The 10,833-nt window shown below is 42.4% G+C and overlaps 1 long non-coding RNA gene across 3 annotated transcripts; it reads right to left on the reverse strand.

The window, feature by feature from the left end:
- Positions 1–1,030: 1,030 nt before the first annotated feature.
- LOC148006845 (uncharacterized) lies at positions 1,031–8,068 on the reverse strand. 3 transcript variants are annotated; one of them, XR_015649026.1, is made up of 4 exons: positions 8,031–8,068; positions 4,876–5,551; positions 4,642–4,740; positions 1,031–2,921 (listed from the first exon to the last, which is right to left on the reverse strand). It is a non-coding gene; the product is annotated as an uncharacterized LOC148006845 (long non-coding RNA). The 3 variants fall into 3 exon arrangements; XR_015649025.1 differs by lacking the exon at positions 8,031–8,068 and adding an exon at positions 6,880–6,956; XR_015649024.1 differs by lacking the exon at positions 8,031–8,068 and adding an exon at positions 6,737–6,889.
- Between the last annotated feature and the right edge of the window lie 2,765 nt (positions 8,069–10,833).

Consider the following 10,833-nt stretch of genomic DNA (forward strand, 5'->3'; position numbering starts at 1 on the left):
GGAAGAACCAAAGTCAAGAAGTACTATATAATTAGTTTTCCCATTTCCATAATAAATAATAATAGAAAACACGACTGTTTTTAAAAATCAAATTGATAATTATATATTGTAGCTCGAAATTCTGGCTGAGTCACCTTTAAATCGGAGACAGACTTAGAAACTAGATGTCGAAATGAGGGACCTTTATGAGCATGCTGGCAGAGTGTTGGGTGAACCATTATGTATGGGATTTGAAAGCTGAGGAATTGATTCCAACAAAATGTGGCCCTTATAACGTGCTCCTACACCTGCAGATATAGTCTGGTTTGAAGGTCACTGCTCCTATGAAACAAGTAACTAACTTGCTTAGACCCTTAATTGAGAGACACACACACTGTGATGAGCAGGACTGAAGTCACCAGCCTTGCTTCTTGAGCTTCAGCTGAATGACCTAATCACCCTCAACACAACTCCTGAGTTCACTGTCTTTCCACTGAGCCCTGCTACTCAGCCTGCATTCCTTACACCAGAGTATAAAACTAGATTCACCTTATCACCCACCTGTAGAAAGCCTTTCTTTTTCTATAAATAACCATTCGTCACGAACCAAACCACTGTTTAGTTCAGAGACACAATCTACACAGCTTAAAAACTCCTATACACTGCCAAAAATCATCTCATTAGGTGCATTAAAAAAAAACTGTTGATGAAACCCAACACTCCTTCCTGATAAAAGTCCCAGAGAGACTAAGCATAAAAGGAACAAACTTCAACACACAAAGGCAATTCAAAGCAAACCCACAGCCAACATCAAATTAAATGGAAAGAGATTCAAGGCAATTCCACTAAAGTCAGAAACAAGAAAATGTTGCCCATTCTCTCCATACCTATTCAATATATTCCTTGAAGTCTTAGCTAGAACAATAAGACAACTGAATTCTAAGGGGATAAAGATAGGAGGGGTTGGAGATTTAGCTCAGTGGTAGAGTGCTTGCCTAGCTGGGGACCCTGGGTTCGGTCCTCAGCTCCGAAAAAAAGAACCAAAAAAAAAAAAGAAAGAAAGAACTCAAAGTATCTTTATTCTATATGATATGACTTTACATGTAACTGTTCCTAGAAGTTCTACCAAGAAATTTCAATCTAATAAATACACTCAACAACGTGGTTGGATACAAAGTCCACTCAGCAAACTCAGTAGCCTTCTAGTATGTGATTAACAAACAGGCCAGGAAAGGAGTCAGGAAAACAATAACTTTCACAATATCCTCGAAATAAATAAAATATATTTGGGATATCTCTAACCAAGCAAGTAAAATACTTCTATAATAAAAACGTTAAGACATTAAAGAAAGGAATTAAACGTGAGTATCGTGGTGCTTGCCTTTAATTTGGCACTCAGAAGTCAGGGGCAGGTGGGTCTCTGTGAATCTGAGGCCAGCTTTGTTCCAGAACAGCCAGTGCTACGCAGATAGACCATGTCTTGGAAAACAAAACGACAAAGTCGAAGGAGTAGCCGATGGAAAGATCCCCCATGCTCATGGATTGGTAGGATTAATACAGTGAAACTGGCCATCCTACCAAAAGTAATCTACAGATTCAGTACAATTCCCATCAACGTTCCAACACACTTCTCTACAGATCTCGAAAGGACAATTTTCTGCTTCAGATGGAAACACAAAAAAGCCCAGGATTGTTAAACCAATCCTGAATAATAAAAGAAATGCTGGATAATAAAATCCTGCTGGATAATAATAATTAAAAAAACATACCTGATCTCAAATTGTACTAGACAGAGTAACAAAACAGAAACAGTATTGGCACAAAACAAGACGTGATTATGGAACCAAACATATCACAATACACATCAATGGAATCAAATTGAAGACAAGACATGAGTTCACACTCCACACCTCTCATTTTTTTTTCTGGAAAAAGTATAGCATCTTCAAAAAAATGATGCTGGTCAAGCAGATGGCTGCATGTAGATGCATCTGAATATAGCCATACTTATCACCCCAAACAAATTCAGCTCCAAATGTATTGAAAGAATCAACACAAAAACAGATAGACTAAACCTGATAGGAGAGAAAGTAAGACATAACCTTGAACTCATTGGACTAGGAAAAGACTAGAGAACACTGATAGCACAGCCACTAAAATCAATATGAAATAAATGGGACCTCCTGAAACTGAAAAGCTTTTATATGGCAAGGGATATCTTCATGTGGATAAAGTGTCAGACTACAGAAAGGGAAGCGACTCCACATCTGGGCTGCTTGCTTCTGTTTTATCTTAATTTATTTTACTATTCCTTAGATGCCTGCTTGTTTGTTTTAAATGAGAAACAAAAGGGGGTAGAATAAGGTGGGAGGGGAAGTGGGAAGAATCTTGGAGGAGTTGAGAAAGGGGAAAACCATAATCAAAACATATTGTATGGGGGAAAAAAACACCTCTATGTCCAATTGACAAAAAAAAAAAAAAAAAAAGAGGAGTTTCCAAAACATACACGAATGGCTGAGAAGCACTTAAAGAAATGTTCAACAGCTTTAGTCATCAGGGAAATGCAAATCAAAACTACTCTGAAATGTCATCTTGCACCAGTCAGAATGGACAAGATCAATAAAACAAAATGACAGCTCATGCCAGCAAGGATGTGGAGTAAGAGGACCATTAATTCATTGCTGATGGGAGTGCAAACTTGTACAGCCATTATGAAAATCCATGTGGCAGTTGCTCAGGAATATGAGACTAGATCTACCTTAAAATCCAGCTATACTAACTCGTAAGCATCTACCCAAAGGACTCTAGATCCTTCCGCAGAGACACTTGTTCATCCATGTTCAGCACTGCTCTGTGCATAACAGTCAGAAATTCAAAGCAGCCTAGACGTCCATCCGTGGGTGAATAGACATGCCGCATTTGCACAATGGAATACTGTTCAGCTGTTAATAAAAAAATATACAGAAATTCACAGGTTAATGAATAGAACTAGAAAAGAAAATCACCCCGAACAAGACAAATATGGTATATATTACCTTATATGTGGATGTTAGTGTTAAGCAGTTAGGTGTTCTATAAGCACGCTACCATACATATAAACATAGAGGCTAGGTATACAATAAGGGATGAGGGGAACCTCTTGAGGAAGGGGATATATACTATATTGTTATGGGTGAGTGGGGTGAAGAGGACAGTTACAGGAGGGTTAAAGCAGGGGAGGAGGGAAGAAGGAGTTAAAGGAGAGATTACAGAAAAGGACGGCTACCACTAAAGGTCATTTGAGGGGTCACGTGTAAACCTACAACAGTAAAAGCTTCTTAAACTATATACATATATGTAAGAAGTCTAAATAAAACCACCAAATAATGAGGGAGATAAAGCCCAACTAGCCATCTCTTACCACCAAATGGAACCTCCAGTGCCGGGAAGGGGTTACAACTAATTGAGTTGTCAGCCCTAGGAGTCCCATGGAAACCCCCAAACAACACAGGATATTGTCAGTGCTATAGGTTGCTCTCCACAAACTGATGGCCATGTACTGTTGCTAACTATAACAACCACGCGACTCACTGAACACAGAGGAATCAAGTGACCTACCCAGAGCTTTCCCCGCTACTGACTTGTGTTCACAGTACTGGAGGGGACTCTGCATTCTACCAGAGGAGAAAAGTAAATACCAGCCCAGCTACAAAATCATCAACACGGTGGTGCCCCGCCTGCAGGATATGCCGCTACAATGGCGGTGCAAAAGTTGAGGGAATAACCAATCACTCTCTGGTTGGCTTGAAGGCCCACCCCATGAGATGGAATCCATGCATGATACTGTTCAGGTGACCTATAATCCAAGACAACACAAGCCACGGACCTAGGGTAAAAGCAATATCTCTGATCTGCTGGAGAAATAAAGCAATAAAATGAGTCCTAACAAAAAATTCTGATATATAATCGATCACTGTCTTGTTCAGCCACCATCCGAGAAGGAAGATTCCTCCTGAAGTAGATGGGAACAAATATTAGATACCTCCAACTGTATGATATTCAAAGAGTGAAAGCCCTTACAACCCTTGGTCATAAATGGGATGTCTTTATCAATCCCTCTCTCTTGGGGCTCAGGGAACCCAGGAGAAGAGGAGATGGAAGCCTTCTGGACGTAACAGGACTGATGCACCTATGAACTCACAGACGCTGTGGCATAGGACCTCCACAGGTCTAAGCCAAACAGGTTCCCAGAACTGAGACGGGGAAGTAGACACAAGCCCATCTCCTAATCCAGATGTCATCTCTAATTGACAACCCCTCACAAAGGAAAACTCGTTTCTCCAATGAATTCTCACTGGGTGTACAAACCAGACTTAAGGGCAGACCCCATGCCCAGCAGTAGATGGTCAACACAAACAAACCCAATGGTACTCTTGGAGGTCTTTTGTCTCGTAGTGCTGAAATGGAAACTTAGCGGTTCTTTGGAAAGTCATTTGTGTTGGATGATGTTTTCCTGGGGCAAACATATGAACGAGTATTTTCCCAATGAGGGCACCGGTGACAGGATAAGGCAGACTCATGAAGAAATCTTTCACGAAACAGACACAAGAGAAAGCAAGCGCATGAAAGGACACATGATAAAGGGTTCATCACTAATGGCATGCATGTATTGGTCTGCCTTACCTTAACGTAGTTGAGCTGCTCTTGTCAGGACTCCGTAGAGAGAAACACACCGAGAAGCTTCCGGTAATGTGCTGCACCTCCTTGCCACTCCCAGGGACTCTAGTGAGGGGCAGAGTGGTGTCAGCTGAGACACACATGCTAAGGCAAGACAAGTGCTGAAGCAAGACACATACTAAGAAAGACCTGTGGAGGACAGGTGATGTTTGGAGGGAGTATAAAGAGGACTCGACAGACCGTGATGAAGTTTGAGCTTGGCTTGTTTATAAAGCTGGCTGTGTAATGCTTGTTGGTCTTGAACCTTTGATGGTCTTCCCTGAGAGAGGCACAGCTGAGAACTCCTGGTGTTCTTCCTGATCCTGCCTTCTGACTTATGCCAAGGCTGAGGCCTGGCTGTCTCTTTGCTAGGTAATGCCACCGCCGCTGATTCACGTTTGCTATCCTGACTCTTCCAAACTGGACGGCTGGTGTAGCCATAAAGTGTTTGCGAGTAGACTGAGCTGCTGCTGCTGACCTGTGAACTACACTGCTAATTTCCTGACAACACAGATAGGATTTGCTCCAAAGAATCATTTCTAAACAGGTCCACTTCCATGGTATCCTTTTTTCCCCCACTACCTCTGCTGAGTGGTGGGCTTGAAGGAAGGTTAAAACATTTAAGAACTATCACTTAAAATAAGGTTTGAAAAAAACTAAAGTTATACTGGGCATTTCTTTTAACCTTACAGGTCTTTTGCTTATAGACTATGTTTTCTGATTTTGTGCTTTTATGGAATTCCTGTGTATGCAAAGATGTGTGTCTGTGTCTTTAAATATTGCTTGCACTTTTTGTGGCTCCTTTTTTCCCGTTGCTTGGTTGTTTTGTCCTATTCTATTGTTGTTGTTGTTGTTGTTGTTGTTGTCTGTATGTTTCCTAATGAGAGAGAGAGAAAGAAAGGACATGAATTTAAGTGGGTGGGGAGGATCTGGGAGAAGTTGGGAAAAAAGAAACAAGATCATAATACATTGCATGAAAAAAATCTGTTTTCAATTTTTTAAAAGGGGAAAAAATGCATGCAAGTGCAAGTACATTGTATCTTTTAAAATATAATAAAACATACAAGACATGTGTCTTCCCGGTACCTGGGATTACAGGCCTGCGCCACCTGGCCCAGCTTTGCTGTTTGTTCACGTTTTATTTTATTTGTTTTGGATGCAGGGTCTTGTTATGTAGCCTGAACTTACCTGTATCTCGCTCTTCTCCTGCCTTAACCCCCGAGACGTGGGAATGCAACTGTGGCTGTCGCAGCCAGTTTCCAGATTCTAATCCTTGCAGGCTATCCTGATCCTCCCCCTCCTTCAACTAAACACATAAGCAAAAGTAGCTAGTGAGTGGACTTGAACATTTTTGTTTCCAAGAAGTAGCTGTTAAAATGGATGTGCCTGGATATAGAAAGATCATTCTTCATGCACATGTGCATACATATCTCGGTAAAAAGCTGCAGTATGTCTCCTCAGAACTGTCACTGTTTCTTCTTCCTTCGTGGTTAGGAAGTTAACTGGTTCTCAGTAGCAGTAATCATCAAACTTGTATACTCTGGGGTTCCTAACACTCTCTAAGGAAACTCGTTTCTCAGTCCCCAAATCCCGTACACACCGGTCTGCCTGGCAAGCAGCCAGCATATTTATAGAATATCCACATCTGACATCCACTTTCTGAAAAGTCCGTCTTCCACCTTACAGGAGAAGGCAAACCTTTAACTACCTGAATTTCACATTACACTTTATTCTTGATATAAACCGTGTAACACGTGAACATTATGAATGAATGAATTAATTTTATCAGTTTACATCACACCATATATATTAATTGTAACCCAAACTGTAGTTTCATAGTTGATACAATTACGAGTGGATTCTGTAGCTTTGTTGACCCCCAAAATAAAACCACATCACAATTTAAAATTGTACAAATTTAATCTAGAGAGAGAGAGAGAGAGAGAGAGAGAGAGAGAGAGAGAGAGAGATAGCCTGCAAAATAGGAAACCTCAAACCAAAACAGTTGGAACCTGGTTCACAACATCACCACACTGTTTATAAATGAAGGAAACAGTTTGACCTTTTTCTTGATTGGTTCTTGCAAATGAAAACTCTTCAACGGAAGCTGACTTGTTAAAGCCGGTTTGCCTTCAACCCTTTCGGTTTAATTTTTTAAAATCATTCTGACAAGGACACAGACCGTCTCCTTCACGTTTTACTCACGGATAGAGATTGTATTGGAGGGAAAGCAGGATGTCTTGAGTTTTGGGGTATGTGGCCTGTGAACGGCCTTAGGATATGTCAGGGATGTGGCTTCCTTTGTATTTAACTCCTCCCTCTCCTCAGCGCTAGAGAGACCCAGTGTTTTGAGTGTGTTACATAAGTGCCCCACCGTAGAACAGTGTCCTCTCCCAACTTTTGCTTTTGATATGTGTGTGTGTGCATGTGTGTACGTGTATACATCCTGCAGCTCACACATGAAGGTCAGATGACAGCCTTCAGGAGTCCGTTCTCTCCATCCACCCACCACATGGGTCCTGGGATCTAACTCTGGTTGCCCGCTTTTGGGACGAGCACCTTTACCTGCTGAGCTACCTTGCCAGCCTCAGCGTGGTATGTGTGTCGGGGTCCAGCTGTGGTTCCTCCATTTCCTCCCTCTCAGGGTGTCCAGACACCAGGATGGAAGGATTACAAGGGGTTCAGAATGGGTGGGCTCAGCGAGTCCGTTGGGAGTGAGTGCAGGGAGGCGGGGCTCTCCAAGGGTCTCAGTGTTAAAGCTGCCTCTTTTAGACGAAGACCAAAGACCTTCTCAGACGATCTAAGATGAAACAGTTCTCAAAGGTGACCTTAGCTTCTGCGTTTACTTTATTCAGGGTGACCCAGGACTATGTATATATGAACCTTGGAGATTGAGAAAGGTTCTTCCTAGCTCGAGGTGTCATTGGCTGAGGCTAGGATTACCTTTGCTTGGAGAGGTATTCCAGGAAGTGGAAACCGTAATTTCACCAGGGATTATGTGACATTGCTCAGGTAAAGGTGGGTTGGGCTCCCCAGGTCAGGTGGAAAAGAGGAAGCCCCACTAAGAAAAGGGAGTGCTCTATCTGGCACTGAGCTCAGGAAAGCTGTTTGGACATGGTAGAACACGACCTTATTAAGAAGGTGCGATACCCGAGGATCTGTTTTAAGGTTCTTTGTTTAATTTCTAAAAACCCTGGCATGTGAACTAATTTAAAGAGGACTAATCTTGAGAATCTCCTTCCTTAATTTGGTTGGGAATTTCCTTTTAACTAGCACGTAGATTACTTAATCAGAATGTACCTGTGAAAATGTACGCTGTACCCGGAATGGGGTGGAAAGAAACTGAAAGCATTTACCTTCACACTCTCAGCACAAACAGCGCGAACCCGCGTCTGGTTAGGTTGGGTCAGAAAGGACTTCCCCTTCAGTCAGGTGTAACTTTACTAACCCCCTGCCATCCAGCGCCATCTACAGCGCATGCTCCCCATTAGCACTGCCCCTGCTTTCAATCCCTGCGAGGCCCTCTCTGGGAACAAGAAAGGTGAGGTGACTGGAAGGCAGGAAAACAGTGGGAGGAAGAACTACAGTGAACTGCTCTAGGAAGCTGGAAGGAGCAAGAAGGAGAAAAGAGAGAACAGTGCTCATGCCAAATATTCCTCCCAGTTAACCATCTCTGTGAAGAGAGGAGATCTGGAAGAGTGAGGGGGGATGATAGAATAGGAGGGGGTGGTTTTTGTCCCCTCCACCCCATCTTCCAGCCAGCACCATACTGGCCCAGCCCAGCTTCACTTCTTCTAGGAGTAGGGAGGCTGAGAAGACCTGCTCTCTCTGCCTTGCCGGTGAGACAGACCTGAAGCCCGGGATGACAGGAAGGAGGCAGGAAACGGAGAAAACGAGGAAAGGAGAGAGAGGGGAGAAAGAGGTGGGGTAGGACAAGGAGAGGCAAGGAATGGGAAGGGAAAGCAAAGGAAGAGAAGGAGGGAAATAAAAAGTGGAAACAGGAAGAAGGAAGAAACGAAGTACCATTACCAGATCTCTGGTCAGTTTATATTTTAAGAAACTCTAGATATCTTTCATTTGTTTGTTTGGTTGGTTGGTTGGTTGGTTGGTTGGTTGGTTGGTTGGTTGTTGTTTTCAAGAAAGGGTTTCTCTCAACCATGACTGTCTTGGAACATTCTCCATAAATCATGCTGGCCTCAAATTTACAGAGATCCACCTGCCTCTGCTTCTCTAGTGCTGGGATTGAAGGCAGTCATCACCACTGCTGGCCTAGAAATTTTTTTTTTTTTAAGTTTTGCCACTTCAATTTTTATCTTTGTTTTAGGAAGTAAACTACGAATCTGAATTGCTTCAGAAACCATAAAGACGAAATGAAGCGCACACAGAGGAAGCATGTGAGGTGGTGAGGGGTGCAGCAGAGGTCCTAGAACTCTGGCAGATTGTGCTAGCATAGACTCTGGTGACTCAAGCTAGACCATACGGATTGGGTCCTGCCTGCCACTTAGAGGCTGAGAGGAGACAAAACTCGATTGGAAATTAAAGAACTCAGAATTTTACTGAGGAAGTGGCAAGCACCTCGGGAACCTTTAAATACAGGCGTTGAAGGGACTCTTTCAGAGGACCCTTTTCCCCACAGCGAAGTGAAGTCTGGCAGTTGGGGCCCAGAGGGAGAAGGACGATGACGGTAGTAATAGATGAGGCCAAGATATCATTGAACATGGCTACGGCCTTATTCTGGACAGAAGACAATGGGCAAGAACTGAAGGTGTTGGCATAATAGACAAACCTTGACAGGGAAAACAGGAATAGATCCCAAGGAAGGTACTGAGATAGAACCCCAGGCCAGGCAGCTCTGAAGAGGAAACAACGCTGGGGGCAGACTGAGGATGATAAAGACAAAGTAAGTCAGAGAGAGGAAGAGGTAAAGAAGGGTGTCTCCTGCCCAGGGACACCCAACACAATACACAAAGGAGTAACATACTCTTATATTTTGAAAGGAAATATCTCAACGTTAACACTATCATTAAACACGGTTTTAAAATATTGTAGTTTAAACATGGATCAAAATGAAGTACTTCAGTAAATCGATCGTAATCTAAGGGTACATCTTCCAGTTAGTTTTCATTCATGGCCACTTACCCATAACAAAAAAGACCTGCTCACTCAGCTCTAGGATTCTGGGAGGCATAGGAAAGTAGAAGGGGCAATCAAGAGGTTACTTATGAAATCATCTTATGAAATAGTTCAACATGATACAAATGGTTAAACCAGTAAAAGGTGCAAACACGGATAATAGCAAGGGTTTCTGGACACCCGCCATTTATAACATTATTTGTTGGAAACACATCACGAACTTCAATAACAACAACATTCAAGCCCTCACTGGTTGAAGTAAACCACCTCATCTGGTATTTTCATAGGAGAGATTTTTCTTTGGGATATGATTTAATGAGATTTTGGAGACTCCCCAAAGGCTTATCTAGCTGACTCTCCTGATACGACATAGATATCTAATCTCTTGTTACAACTGAGAATCTTCAGCCAACATTAGTAGCACTGTCTGTGCCCTATGTGACACGAAACCCCAAGATCATACATCACTTGAAACAGAATAAAAACACCTTTTAAAGATTAATGGGCTTTCAGTGAATATGTAATCAGTGCCCTTTTAGCCAAGCATAAATCTAGTTTTAGATGATATGATGTCTAATTTATGCTCAACTTGATTATGCTATAGCGTAAACGTTAGTTTAGAGGCAGCTATGAAGGTGTTTCGGTGTGACTCACACTCATTCAGTTTTAAGTAAAGAAAATTACCTTTCATAATGTGTGTGGTTCTCATCCAGTCATTGAAGGGCTTAAGAGTGAGAAATGAGGAAGAAATTTTGTCTTAAGACTTGTTAGAATTCTGCCTGAATTTCTGGTCTGCGTGTTTGGTTTATTTAAATGAAGATATAATGGAGGGCGTGGGTCAGCGGGGAAGAGCACTTGCTTTACAAGCATTAGGGTTGAATTCAAATCCCTTGTGCATTTATATTCCTGGCTCTGTGGACAGGAAGAGACAGAAAGATTGCTGGGGCTTGGTGGTCACCAGCCTATCCAGGTTCAGTAACAGACTGTCTCAAGGGAACAAGACAGAGAAGGGCAAAGCAGGATACC

Source organism: Rattus norvegicus, chromosome 1 (genome assembly GCF_021556685.1).
Source record: "Rattus norvegicus strain SHRSP/BbbUtx chromosome 1, alternate assembly SHRSP_T2T, whole genome shotgun sequence".
Classification (NCBI taxonomy): domain Eukaryota; kingdom Metazoa; phylum Chordata; class Mammalia; order Rodentia; family Muridae; genus Rattus; species Rattus norvegicus.